The sequence below is a fragment of the Silurus meridionalis genome, chromosome 3, assembly GCF_014805685.1.
Source record: "Silurus meridionalis isolate SWU-2019-XX chromosome 3, ASM1480568v1, whole genome shotgun sequence".
Lineage (NCBI taxonomy): Eukaryota > Metazoa > Chordata > Actinopteri > Siluriformes > Siluridae > Silurus > Silurus meridionalis.
The window spans coordinates 1,324,799-1,340,667 of record NC_060886.1 but is presented as its reverse complement, the minus strand read 5'-3'; positions in this window follow the sequence as shown (position 1 = coordinate 1,340,667).

Sequence of the window (15,869 nt, the reverse complement as noted above, 5' to 3'; positions counted from 1 at the left end):
TTTCCTCACACGAGTTGAAGGAGGATGGTAACGTTGTGCAGGGAGCCACTGTTGCCGTTGGAATGTTCCCCTTCTCCTGTCGTAGGGCTGCAGATAATTTGGAGTCGGGTACAGAGACTGAGGTGGTTGCATGCCGGCTTGATCCCTCACATGGGTGGGACATTGTGTGGACATGATCTGAGGCTGTCATATGGATTCTTTTATTTGAGACACCTCCACACTGAGATCCTTCAACAATGCCATGTCAGACCTCATTTCTTTTAACTCACTTAAAATGTCAGGTTCAAGTTTCTCTGTGTTTTTGTGACACTGTGTCTTGACTTTCTTTTCAACAGCACCTTCATTAGCCTGCACTGGATTCACTTTGATGTTCTGTTGGGACAGAAGCTTTTTCTTGTTTTGACGCTCTGTTTCATTTGCGCATGCAACGTTGACCTTGTCTAGGAGAAGTTCATCACTAACATCAGTTCTTGTCAAGTAAGGTTGCAGGTCACTTCTAATACTTTCATTTTGCAGACCAGTCAGGACAGTGTGGAGAAACATGCTCTGAACCAGGATTGGGTCATATTTCAAACTGGATTCCGCTTCCTGAGATGCAAACAGGATCTTTTGCCTCAAATCAAGACAACGAACGAGGAAGCTTTGTGGGGTCTCCTTGATATTCTGTACTTCTGATGTAAGCTGCTTATACTTACAGTTGCCCCTTTTTCTTGATAATGTGCTCGTAGAATGCATCTAAGAATGGGCAGGGTTAGGTTTGGTTTTCCCTCCAGGTAGCTACGCAGCTGCAAGCCTGGTGCTATTGCTATTATTACTGCATCCACAATTTCAAGCTCTGAAAACCCCCTGCTCAGTCCATGCTCAATTTGATGGGCTAAACTTGAAAAGGTGAGTTTGTCTTTTTGTCCATGCTCACCAATTTGTCCTGATATTTTAAACTCTCTGTTACAGGGAAGCATGACTGGTCGAGATGGCACTGGATGCAGGTATGTGCTTGTGTCTTGCTGTATGTTTGAGCTTGGTAATGTGTTAGGGCTTTGTGGTATGTTTGTGTGTTGTAGTGTGCTAGTGTTTTGGTATGTGCAATTTGCTGCACCTTGTTTTTGCTCAATTAATTTTTGCAGAGCTAACTGTATCATGTCAATTTCTTTTTGCAGTTTTTCCTGCTCTGTAGTTTCTGGTACTGCATCTAAAGTCACTCTCTTAGATGTTTGTGTTGTGTGTTTTTCTGAATCGCTGTTTGCATTAGCACACTAAATTTCACTGATTTTGTCTTTTAGAAACAAAAGCTCTGACATACCCGCATCTTCTAGCTCCTCTAATGCTTCTCTCTCAATGTGTTTCACAATCACAGAAATAAGAGATGAACGATTTTGGCTAATGGCATATTCACACTCAATTCTCAGAAACTAACATAGTTCAAGAAGGTTCTCTTTTTTGAGAGAGCATTTAATGATCCTGTCACCTCAAGCTTCAAATCCTCTAAGTGATCCATGAGTTACTCAATCTCTAGATGTGTGCAAAGTGTCCTTAGCTGGCTGGAATTTTGCAGCGCTCCTGGTATCGAAGATTAACCTCAGATTGCTTGCACTTTCCTTCCTGGCTCAAAACGGACACCAAACGTCTTCATTTCACTGGTCACCTGGGATGAGTAGTAGGCTGAATGGCACTGGAAGCGGGCTGTCATCACTGGAAGCCAACTCGCACTGCATTCAAAATCTCGCTGGGGCCTCCAAAAATGTAGTACCCTCACCGCCTGATCAGGGGAGATAAATGTGAAATAAAAAAACAAGTGACACGGAGCTGCTGCTGCTTCACCACTGTCAGTGTATTGTTTAAGCAGCACGCCTCCTCCCCACTCAGGTGAGCACTTCAGCTAAGACAAAAGCAATCGAATGATTGATTGTCAGACAACATTAATACAATATATATTATTCAGTCACTACCAAACTATTTATTTATTACTATTTCCCCTAGCTACCACACGTTCACGTACTGAAACACACACACATATACGCTCGTACACACAGTGCAAATAAACAAATGAACAAATAAAATAAAATAGAGGGAAATATAGCTAAATAAATGTATGGATTTGATAGATATAGAGATAGAAACGAACGGACTTAGAACTCATTTTTGGGACGAAAGGACATATAAAGATAAAAACGGTATAGAGAGGAGACAGACAGAAAAGCAGATACAAGATAAATTGTGGGCTATTACACGTTTACATAGTATAGAGGTGTTACACGAGATATTCCCAGAGGAAAACTGGTATGGAAAAATAAAAAGCATCTGGAAACCTCAACTGTTAAGCCCAGTATTGCGCACCCTAGTGGAAGCCCCTAAACCTAGTAAAGCCGTGATACACCTGTTTGATTTCATAGCAGACCCAAACAATGAAGACGAAGAACCATTGATAGAATTAAATGCAGAAGTATCTGAACAATCTAATTATTGATCAGGACTGACAGCAACTGTTGTAGTAGAACCTAAAGAGGTGGTGTGGGAAAGAGATGCAGCCACCTCAATTCTAGTCGATAAAATCAATTCGTTAAGTGGACAAAGCCGGAAAAATCCAACACGACCGTGTAAAACAGTGAGACGGATAAACGTCTATCTAAAGTGGGCTGCTCAAAATAGAAACCCAGGCCACCGTAGAGAGGCACACAGAGCGAGACAAGGGTGCATCATGAGTACGGAGGAATCCCCAGATGATTAGCTTCTACCCAGTACTAGGAAAAAAGAAAGAATATCACGACATACAACTAGACATAACAGGAGGACGGATTAAAGGGAGGATGGAACTCCCAGCTTTAGACAACAAGATAAACAAGGGAAGAGCAAGACAAACAAACAGAGTGTTATTTCAGAATTTTGATGGAGAGGAGGGAGATGATGAAGAAAGCAGGAATGAAGGGAGATATGACTATGAACATGATTATGATCTAGATATCCCACCTGAAGAATGGGAGAGAGAGCGAGAGGAACTAGAACCACCTGAGTATGACCAGAATCAAAGACATCGCCAGAAAGAGCAACCACGAAGGCATGTAAGGGGTGAAAGCACCACTAAAGTACGAGAAAGATTAAGCAAAGCCACATCTCTTTCAGACATCAGAAACAAAAATGTAAGCAAAGAAGGTTCGAACTCAGGAGAAGAATGCAAGGATGAAGAAGAGTTTATTATCCTGAACTCAGAAAGAGGGGAAAAAGTGCATGTTCACGGAATATTGGAAATGACACCAAAAATGCCACGGACAAGTGATCCACTGCACACAGAGGTGAAAACTCTGCAAGAAGAAATGACACCATGAAGAAGAGAATGCAGCAAACAGACAAGAACTGGCAAACACCCAAGAGACACTCAAAGGGAAATGGACCATACAAAGGAGATCATAACGAAAGTGACAGGTGAAAATCATCAATTAAAGGTGAAGCTATACCAACACGAAAATGCCCAACTCCAGGCAGAGATGCAAAGAGCAGAACAGAAAAGCTTGGAAATAATGGACCATTGCCAACAATATATTGATGAGCTAGAATCTCAACTATCAATGAATCAGCCAAAGACCAGTGTAACAGTTGGGAGAGAGAAAAGTCAGAAGAAAACAAGAGAAACAATAACGAATTTTCCACATGAACGCAAGATGACAAGGTCACAAGTACAGAGAAAAGATCACGATGATGAAGAAGAAGACATGGAAGAAGAAGAAAGGATAAGTCCCAAATACCGAAAATCTTTGCAGATGCCAGTCATTATAAAAGGCACAGAATCAGTATACACACCATGGTCATTCATGGATCTTACTGGACTGATAAGCAGACTACCTAACATATGTGAAGGAGCACAAAGATGGATAACACGTTTTGAAGAACAAACCATGGGCCAGATGCTGGCTATGGGAGAGATCAAGGCAATTTTGACACAGTCATTGGGAAAAGCTAAGATGATAGAAATATTGGATCAAGCCCAACTAGGAGACATGGGGAAGGATCAAAAGAATGACCACTGGACATTTGGAGCGAAAAGAAACGACGTATGGAATGCATTCGATCCGCATACCCAACTCAATCGGATCTAACCAAGGTGGAAAACCAGAAATTTGGACGAAAAAGAGGGAGCTGCTGCCTTCATCCTTAGATTACAGAAAGCATGGGCTGAAGAGATGGGGTCAGCATGGGATGAGACAACGGCCAACATCACATTGTTCAGGATAATGGTGAAGAGGGTGCTTCCAAGTAAAGTACAAGAGAAGCTTGAATCAGTTGTGGGACTTAACGCCCTGCCCTGGGCCTCTTTCCAGGCACATGTCACACATGCTGTGGAAATGTATAGGAAAAAGAAAGAAGCAAATAAACAAGCAGCAGAAGATTTAATAACATGGCTGCACAAAGCACAGCTCAGAGAGATAACACGGCGCAAACAAGAAAATCAAGAAAAACGCAAAGAAGAGAAAAGTTCAGCTAAACAAGCAGCAGTCATGATGGTACCAACGAATGCACAGCTGGATCCAACTGGTCAAACTATGCCAGATCAAGGAAATCAGCAACTAATGCCTGTGGGACAACCGATGATGGTCTATCCAACAAATCAACAATATCCACCACAAAACAGCGGGTGGGGACAAGGAAGAGGCAAAGGAAGAGGAGGAATGTTTCAGCCAAGACCAAGAAATTATCAACCACCGAGAGGAGGAAGATGCTGGAACTGCCAAGATCCCAATCACATGATGAGAAACTGCCCATATCCAATAAGACAACAGCAAGGTAACCAACAACAAAATCAAAGTTGGCAAGACCCCGGAAATTGGGCAGGACCATGGATGGGCCAGAATCAGCAGAATCAACAAACTCAACCAAACTTTAGAGGCGGCCCTCCTGGGCCACCTCAAGGTAACATGTGAAGATGCCCAGAGAAGCCAGAGGGGGAGCTGGTACAGTGCCCCACCTCACTGTACCCTGCACAAGAACCAACCATAATGGTGGATGTGAGTAACCAGCTCCAAACATCGTTTTTGATTGACACGAAGCAACATTCACAAGCATTGGAAAAGAAGGCTCTAAGCTCCCCCTCTCACGCAAAGCAGTAAAGACAGTAGGCTTCTCGGGTAAAACTCAAACTTTGCATTTTACAGAGCCACAAGACATGACAGTAGAAGGAATCACCATACAAGCACCATTGTTGTATTCCCCCGAAACCCCAGCAAATCTATTAGGCAGGGATGTATTGTGCAAGCTAGGAGCAAAAATCTACTGTGGACCTACAGGAGTGTGGGTCGAACTTCCTGAATGCTTAGCTCAACAGTGTGTGGTGGTGGAAAGAAAAATAGAACAACAGACACTGGATAAAGTCTATTGGCTGGAACTCGACGTGACATCCTCAGAAATTCACAAGCTGTATGACCACTGGAAAACATGGTTCACAAACATGCATCCAGATTGTGTGGAAACCAGAAAACCATGGCATTGCACAATGAGGTATGATGAGGGGGGACAAGATGAAGAATATGAGACTTTGTGGGAAGAACATGTAGAAGGAAACCAGTACAGTCTCAAAGCAGAAAACGTGATCATTGGTCCCAAGGAATAGCTGCAACAGTACAGCTACCAGACCATATTGCACAGTGGTATTCAGTCGAGACCTCTGTTCCACATGTCTCCCTAATGATCGGGCAAAATTTTTAATCAAAAGACTTAGGGCCAATGGTCAGAGAAGCAAGTCAGATAACTGAATGGATACCAGTGGAAGAAAATATGAGCGTGTCATTAGACAAAATAAAGTTAACAGCTGAAGACAGTGTGGTAGCTCACACTTTTTTGATCAACAGACAGGTGCAGGTGAGAACACAAGTAGGGCAAGTAGGACAATGGCAGCAGAAGGTAGAACAGACCTAAAATCTAGCGCATGTCTGGTCTGGACAGAGGAAGGCAAAAAGGCCTTTGAAACAATCAAAAGTGATCTAAAATCTGCCCCAGCACTAGCCTGTCCAGACTACACAAAACCATTTCACCTCTATGTGTCAGAAAGGCGAGGTTTTGCATCAGCCATTTTAGCACAAAAACAACAGAGCATGGGAAAGAAGCCAATTGCATACTATAGCACAGCTCTTGACAATGTGGAAAAAGGCATGCCACCTTGTTACAGAAGATTGGCAGCGGCAGCATTTGCCTATCAAAAATCATCAACAATTACGATGGGTCATCATCCAGTGACCCTGTATACTTCTCATGCATTACATGCTCTGCTGACAAGTCAAAAGTTTGTGATCACAAATGCATGAAGGACAGGGTATGATGTAATTCTGTCTGCACCAGAACTAACAATTGAGAGATGCCTCACAATTAATCCAGCTGATCGAGTAGTCTTACCAGATGAGGGAATTCCCCATGAATGCACTACAGAAGCAGAGAAATTTCTAAAAGCTAGAGATGACCTAGAGAACCAACCATTGCAAAATGCCCAAATTGTTTTGTTTGTGGATGGTTCTTGCTATCGCGTGAATGATGGCAATAAAGCAGGATATGCTGTGGTCATGCACAATGAGGAAGATGACTCGTTTCAATACTAGCTAGTGTAAGTGTGCCACAACCTTGTTCTGCCCAATTGGCAGAAATAAAAGCTTTAACAGCTGGGAACAAAGGGGTTTCCAGAGAGCTGATGGATCATCCATTTTGCATGGTCCCGCAATTTTTTATTTGCTCAAAGCAATGATGCTTCCAAAGGCATTAGCTATTGTAAAATGTAAAGCCCACAAATCTGATGGTGAGATGGTCAGTAGAGGTAATGCAGCAGCAGATGAGGCAGCTAAGAGTGCAGCGGTAGACGAAGATTGTGTGAAAGTGATGGTGCAGGATGAAGAGCATGAGGAAGTACGAGGGCAGGTAACAGAAGAAGATCTTGGGGAATATCAGGATGTAGCAAGTTGGGAAGAGAAAGAGAGGTGGAAGAAATGAGGTGCAGTACAAGACCCCAACACAGGGTTATGGAGGAGTGTTGATGGAGTGTGGGTGGCACCGTTAGCTCTTTTACTGAAGCTCATTGCTGAAGCACATGGGGTAGATCATTGTAATCGTAGGGAGACAATAGACACAATCCGAAGGAATTGGTGGTCGCCATATCTGGCCAGTATGGTGGACAAATTCCTGAGGTCCTGTGAGCTATGTGCAGCACGTAATGTCAGAAAACATTTTACAGCACCAATCAGTCACATTCCTGAACCAAGGGGACCATTTCGACATTTGATGATGGACTTTGTGGACATGGCAGACAGGAAGGAAGGGAAAAGATATATCTTGGTAGTAATAGATCGTTTTAGCAGATGGGTGGAGGCAACAGCTACTGCCAAGAATGACGCAAAGACCGTAGCTAAATTTTTGATCAGGGAAGTGATTCCAAGGTTCGGGATACCTGATAAGTTGAGCTCTGACAATGGTCCGCATTTTGTGAATAATGTGATCAAGGCATTTTCAGAAGCTTTGTGTATCAAGCAAAGAATGGGGTGTGTTTACCATCCACAATCACAGGGAATGGTTGAGAGAGCAAATGGGGTGTTGAAGGAGAAAATAGCAAAAATTTGTGCTAGCACAGATTTGAATTGGGTACAGGCTCTTCCACTGGCATTGATGAAAATGCGCTCTCAAACAAATCGCAATACACACCTGACACCACATGAGCTGCTGACTGGATGACCCATGCCAGTTGCTTTTACACAAGGACCTTACACAGGCTCCTCACTTGACCAACTTGAAGCAGACATGTCTAGTTATTGCAAACATCTGACGCAAATACACAGAACTTTGTATTCACAGGTCTGTGAAGCCACACACGGAGCACAGGTTGATGAGCCACTGCAGCAGGTGCAACCAGGTGACTAAGTGTTTAAAAGGAAACACTGGAGTGAGCCGCGACGTGAAGGCCTATTCAAGGTGGTACTAGCAACTCCTACCGCAGTCAAGGTCGAAGGTAAGGAATACTGGTATCATCTTAACCATTGTTGCAGAGCTGCGGTGAAAGGACCACAGGACCGAGGGCCAGCATACAGAACACGTGCCAAAGCTAAACAGCCACGACCCGTTGAAGTGCAGAGATAGTGGAACAAAGTGGAAGAGACTGTTCATAGACTACTAGACAGCGAAGAAAACACTTTCACTCCACCTGAACAGTTTGGCACCCTTAATCTACAAGATCTAATAGACTTAGATATCAGTCTACCTGTGAGACCATGATGAGGAATTCCTCAAGACCCAAAAAGACCCACCAAAGGAGACTGGGCAGTACTTGTCATGGCTTTAGTAGTATGGTTTATTTGCACTTACATTTCCCTTAACTAACATCCACATGATCCAACAGATGTATCAGTCCCTGTGTCTAATATTTCTCTAAATAACTGCTCTCAGCCTGCAGCGTGCCCAGAAAGTCACAACATGTCCAAACACAGATACAAGAGATCTAAACCCCTATGGTCCCTAGATCACCACGCTAAAACCAGTCTCACTTCAGTTTTATGGTTTTCCCCAAGTAGGGATCCCACATGGCACGTGCTAAAGAACCTCAGTAGAATCTCTAGTGTATGGGACTGATGTGTATAAAATTCTGGTATATGTCCCTAACTGGCAGGAAGGGATGAACTTACCTAGAATACAACTTAGCTTTAGATATAAGAACCCCAACTATCCCTCTAATCCAAAAGCCCCAACCTGTTTCAAATCATCAGTAAAGCGATATGCTGAAACTACAAACATTCAGCCAAACCTTAACCTGTATAGACAATGGTTGGTAGATTCAGGCCGTGCAGCAGTGCCCCACTCTACATGTATTGTATGCGACAGAAGATCTCGTCGCCCACCTCATGTTATGCCGACAGTAGGGTTAGAGGCATGTGATAAAGCACCCTATGACATCACTCATCTCTGTCCAGCTATATGTCTATTAGGTTCAGCTGCTGTTAATTATGGAGCCAAATGGATGTGCTCACGTAGTTCTGCATGTGAATATCAGCCCCTGACTACGCTTAGTAATGATGATTTACGGGTGATTATGCATCCAGGACAAACTTTCCCGTTGTGCATTCGCGCAAGTGGAGTAGTTACTGTAGGTTCGCTACCTGATGAGGCATGTGACCAACAGATTGATGCAGCATTCCACATACTTAACTTAAGACTGTCTTGTAATTCCTCCACACAAAGGTGTGACACTAAAGCACGTAGACAATTTCATGTCCCAAGCTTGAGAATGGGCACACTGCCCCTAGCGGACATATTTTGGTTCTGTGGTGGAAATGAAGTGCTGCAGGTTCTACCTAACCTGTGGCATGGTCGCTGTGCACCAGTAGTTCTAGAAGGACGTCTCATTGTAATGGCGGTAAATGAGACCCGTTTGAATGGCCTGTTTAGGTCAAGGCTACGTCGAAGCGCTCCAATGGGTAACATTGAGAAAACCATTTTATCTAGTGTCATGGACAACTATAGGGACAAGTATCTCACGATCACGAATGAATCTAGATTACCCTCATGGGGCCCGGATCCTCAGATCACTATTAGTTGGAAGGGCACACCAGTAGGAGTTCCGGTTGAGTTTGCTGCTCTAGACAAGGGCACCTCCAAGGCATTGACAATGTTTCTCCCTTGGATCCAGATAGATCGTAATATGGCCTGGATAAATTATATTTGGTACAACCAACAACGTTTTATCAATCACACAATTGAAGCCTTGAAACTGATATCAGAACAACTCCATGCCACCACATTAATGGCTGTGCAGAATAGGTTCGCGATTGACAAAATGCCTGGCCCAGACCAAGGTGTATGCCATCTTATTGGGGAGAACTGTTGCATGGTTATTCCTCTTCACACTGGCTCTGCAGGTCCGCTACACGCTCTACTAGACCGTATGGTGAAAGCTCGTGATGAGATGGTCTTCAATAATGCAAAGGAATCTGCGCTTTCCAGTTGGCTAAGTTGGCTTTTTTCTTCAAGCTGGTTGGCGGGACTGGTGCATATTGGAACTACACTTGCCATTATTCTTGCAGCCGTAGCATGTTTTGTTTGCTGTGGAGTTCCCTGTCTCCGTGCTCTTATCAGCAAGACCGTGCACTCACTGTTCAGACAATATGTACAGCTTCCAATGTCTGCTGTCACAGAGCAGGAATCTTCTGCAGACCACATCTATGCTGCAATGGACCATAACGTCTATGTGAAAATGAATGCAGGGCTTTTGGCCCTGAACGAAGGACACAAATAGCTTTCACCAGACATATCCTTTTTACAGTGGTATATATATATATATATATATATATATATATATATATATATATATATATATATACAGTACAGACCAAAAGTCTGGACACACCTTCTCATTCAAAGAGTTTTCTTTATTTTCATGACTATGAAAATTGTAGAGTCACACTGAAGGCATCAAGGGCTATTTGACCAAGAAGGAGAGTGATGGGGTGCTGTGCCAGATGACCTGGCCTCCACAGTCACCGGACCTGAACCCAATCAAGATGGTTTAGGGGTGAGCTGGACCGCAGAGTGAAGGCAAAAGGGCCAACAATTGCCAAGCATCTCTCGGGGAACTCCTTCAAGACTGTTAGAAGACCATTTTAGGTGACTGCCTCTTGAAGCTCATCAACAGAATGCCAAGAGTGTGCAAAGCAGTAATCAAAGCAAAAGGTGGCTACTTTGAAGAACCTAGAATATTACATTTTTCAGTTGTTTCACACTTTTTTGTTATGTATATAATTCCATATATAATTCCACATGTGTTAATTCATAGTTTTGATGCCTTCAGTGTGAATCTACAATTTTCATAGTCATGAAAATAAAGAAAACTCTTTGAATGAGAAGGTGTGTCCAAACTTTTGGTCTGTACTGTATATATATAGTGGAACCCGGTTATCTCGACCCCGGTTACCTCGACAACCCTATTAAGTCGACGTTTTTGAGGTGGAACCGCCAAATTCTTGTCTAAGCATTTTTTAATCGGTTATGTCGACTTTTTTATGTCGCCGAACCCTAATATCTCGAGCACAAGGGGGGAAAAATTTGCCATTTAACGTCAGTTATCTCGGTGCAGCCGCAGAAGAACTCGCGAAAGTGGCGGAAAAATCAAGCCTTACAGCTGCTACAGGTGTTGTATTGTATACTGGTGAATCTCTGCTGTTAGTTAGTGCACATATGCCTTTTGTTGTTAAATGTTATGCGATGAACGGGAGGCGAAAGTAGAAGCGCGGCGCTGAACAGCACACGGGAGAACGCGGGATGAGCAGCAAAAGCATAGAATGAACAACGGCAGGATCAGGGGGGAATCCACGGTGCGCTTAGGAAGAAAAGAGCAGCCGTTGAGAGAGTGCCGGTGGGAAGGCACATACCGGGATACGCATGAGCGATAACAACAACCGCCGTGAACCAACATATACCAACAATAACGGACGGTGAGATCTGGAAGTTTAAATAGGAGCTGGTGATGATGCTAAACGAGCACCAAATGTGGGCGATTGAAGCCGGGAGCTTCAGAGAAAGTGGCCGAGAAAACACCTGACACGCTGAAGGGGGCGCCGAAGGGGGCGTGGCAGGTGGATTCCTGACAGATAAACATGTACTGTATGTATTTTTATAGCATGCCTTCATCAAACAAATCACGGCAACGCTGTTGTGTAAAAAAAACCTCTTCAAAAACACGTGCATGCACATTCTCATTTATTAACGCACAACATACAGAATATAAAGAAATTTCAAGCACGTTAATGTATTGCCGCCGTTTTGATTTTCGTTTATCTCGATCATCGGTTATCTCGATGCTTTTTGGCGACCCCCTAGGACATCGACATAACCGGGTTCCACTGTATATATATATATATATATATATATATATATATATATATATATATATATATATATATATAGCCATCTATCTATCTGTGTTTGATTACTGATCTTGATAATGATGACATGCCCACTGAGTCTTACTTTTATATTTCCCACCTTCATGAAAACTGCTTCAGATGCTTGCTGTCTTAATTATGTTGTATGAACCATGTTGTTGTTGTGAGTTCTTCATGTTGTGTGCAGGAACATGGCCGCTGGTGAACCCAGGTGGCTACAGCCGAATCTGCGGCTGTTTCCTGGCGTGTGTGCATTCGCTGACATGTGTAATGAGGGATATCGATTTGACTTCGATACATTCAGGGGTCCCTGTGATGCGTGTGATGCCCTCGCCTTTGACCGTCAGACACATTGCTTGTGGTGCCAGGGCCGTGACGACTGTCCGTTGGGTGACCGGTGCTATGATGAACCCCGTGATTGGTTCGGTTTTCCTCCACGAAGGGATGAATTTGCTTGGGTAACAGATGAGGACCAGCGTAGACCAGTGACCGCCATTATAGGCCATGCTAACATGTTTTCTCCGGAGGGTATGTGGTTAGACTCCATTTAGAACTCTGTCTATGATCTTCCTGGTGGACTTCAGCTGGTCACCGGTGTCTTCATTATACATCGCGCTATCTCCCTGGCCGAGTCTTTTGGGGTTCTTTCTTTCTCAACAAGAGCCCCAAGCACCCACAGTTTCCTGCTCACGACCTTCGTCATGCAACGCACTACTGTAACTTACTACACCATTACCTTAGGTGGCTATGTTCTATGGACGACGGAACCAGCAAAGCATCAGGATTGGCACTGTCGTCCGATCCTTGTTCGCGGATGCCACATGCGCGCCATAGACTCAGAAGTAATCTCGACACGAGGTAGACATTCTCGCCTTAAATGGCTCAACGCTGTGTGGTTTGCATTACTAACTGGTCGCCGTATATCCGCTCCCTTACCACAATGGATTAAGCGGTTGTCGCCTGTTCCATAGCCCTACCACATTTATGCGGACTATATTGTTTTGTTTTCATTTTCATTCTTTTTTCACGTCTCATATTTAGCTGCATGTACAATCACGACGAAGGATGACCTTGGTGGTGAATCCACTGTCGCGCCACTGGCGGGCAGAGTGGGAATTTTCCCTGGCACTTGACTGTCTACAGGGTTTTTCGCCCACTCCTAGTTCATCAATGTTGTGATTAGGCACGGCCATTGCTGTGAGGGTGGGAGTAATGTCGATCTTTGTCGATCTTTTGATTTGGCATCGGAGTAATGTCGATCTTTGTCGATCTTTTGATTTGGCATCGGAGTAATGTCGATCTTTGTCGATCTTTTGATTTGGCATCGATCTTTTGATTTGGCATTTCATTTTTTTGATTTCCGTTTGATTTCTGGTTTGTTTCATTTTTTAAATGCAAGTTTTGATTTTTGTTCACTTTATTACACAGAGTCTAAGTATGTTGTAGTCTTACACTGAATATTATTCAAAATATTATCACTGAATTTGATTACTAACACTGGTTTTGATAGCCTCCGTGTATTCATGGGTACTAGATTCCTCTTTTATTGAGTTAAAGTAGATTTTTAGGCTTCCTGACCAAATTGACTTTTTGGGAGATTGTTTAAATTGTGTACTTGCGATTATTTTACTTTTGATTACCGTGGATATTAAGCCGTAATGGATTTTTTTTCCTTCCCGTGGATATAAACACACGAGTACCTGGTAAAGTGCTAGTAACCTTTTCCAGGGCTCCAACAAGACCCACTGCAATACGCAAAGTATCTGGGTCAGAAGAAAACAACATGTGCCAAAGAACTCAAAAGACTTTTTACTTTGTCATACAGCTGTATTACACAACATGTATGATTGATAAAAGGTTATCACGGAAGAAAGCGGAATGTGAGACTATAAAGTCTCAGAGGGGGGAGTAATGTCGAGAAAATAACTTTAATCAACCTTATCTAGCGTGTGTTATAATCAAACTAACATTAATCCAGCAAAAAAAATTAACCTAACAATCAAATGTAGAACTTATTAGATACAATAGAAGTAGGTTGATAAAACCTATTTAACCTGTATGTTAATCAAGCCTTCATTTACACCAAGTATAAGTAAAATAGTAATAATAAGGTATTTACATGTGTGAGAGTAGGATAGAGTCTGACTGATGTTATGTGTGGAATAGACAAAAAAAAAAAAAAAGGACAGAAAACGACCTTGAGGGTGTTTAAGCATTTTTATTGGGATAACAAGGCGGGTGGGCTACTGCAGCTGCAGGAGACATGAAGAAGTAGCTTAACCCAAGGTTCGGGTGAAGGCACATGAGCACGGTGGCTTGGCAGAGCAACGGGAGACGTAGGGGAATAATCAGTGGGAGACCAGTGTGAGGGATAGGGAGAAAATGGTGGGGGACAGGAGCCTTCACTGCAGTTGTCATCATAAGCTCGGGGCTGTCGAATTGCGAGTAGCAGAGAGATCAGGTGAGGTCTGTGTGCCCATAGAGGTGCTCTGCACTATGCGAGGAGGCAGATAGGGATTCGCTGGAACAGTTAGGCCAGAGAGTTGTTCAAGAAAATGAGCAAGCTCAGCAGCAAGTGAGGAGAGCTGGAACTGGCGGTATTGTCTGCGAAGAACACCCATCGGAGACATTCCAGAACGTTTGCGTGGTGGAGCTGAGCAAAAGAGACCAACAGAGATAAGATGTTAAACAGGGTAAAATCACGGTGACTGCTAGGCGCAGGCAAAGGATAACACACATTCAAGAGAAGATTCTATACACTATGTAACAATCAGTTCAGAATGCACAATTAAAATATAACCTGGGCACTTGCAACTATCAAATTAAAGTAATATAATCAAGCTCATGTATACAGGCAATCTAATACACTGATATAACTCAATTCAATAAAAGAATAGCAAACAGCATTATAAAAAGAATAAAGCATAACACTTACCCATTGCAGATGAAGGAAGACAAAATAGGCCGCAAAAATGGTTGTTCACACTTGAAAGACTGAAGCAACGTATGGTTGGATCCAGAGGAAATAAGGGCTTTATACTCACTCATATTTTTTTAATATAAAATTATAAGCCGAAAATAAGGGGAATTGGAAAAACAGGAACTCCAAATATGGTGTTGTTTGGAGGAATGAACACCAAGGCCAAAGATAAGGGGAATTGAAAAAAAGAGGGCAAGATTGGAAAATAAGGGGAATTACTCAAGGTGAAGAAATAAAAAAAATAGAAAGATACGGTGGCTACAGGGTATAAATACGAGCGTGAAACAGACAGTCGGTGTACTTCTTCACTTTGGCGTGCTCTATCATTTTTGATGTGCTGTTCATTTTGATGTGAAGTATCCACCTTCTATTGAGCTCATTGGAACGTGCATGGAATAAAGAAGTTTTGCTTTTACTCATCCGAGACTGAGGATCCTTCATTGGCGGTTTGTGTCTATTATATTTCAGTTTTTCTAGAATTGGCTGAGCATTATTGGGAATTCTCGGAGTAAAGAATCCACCCTCGATGTGTCGCCTCGGAGACAGGCTCTGAGTTCCGACAGTGTTACCTCTGGTATTCGGACAGTCAGCACTGGTGCTCCTCAGGGGTGTGTCCTTTCCCCACTGCTATTCTCCCTTTATACGAATGACTGCACATTAAGTGACCCAACTGTCAAACTCCTGAAATTTGCAGATGACACCACGCTCATCGGACTCATATGAGCAGGAGGTGGAGCAGCTGGTGCTATGGTGCAGTCAGAACAACCTTGATCTAAACACACTCAAAACTGTGGAGATGATAGTGGACTTTAGGAAACACCCTTCTACACCACTCCCCCTCACAATATCCAACATCCCTATGTCATCTGTGGAGAACTTCAAGTTTCTGGACACTACCAATTCCCAAGACCTGAAATGGGAATGCAACATAAACTCGATTCTGAAAAAGGCCCAGCAGAGGATGTACTTTCTACGTCAATTAAGGAAGTACAGTCTGT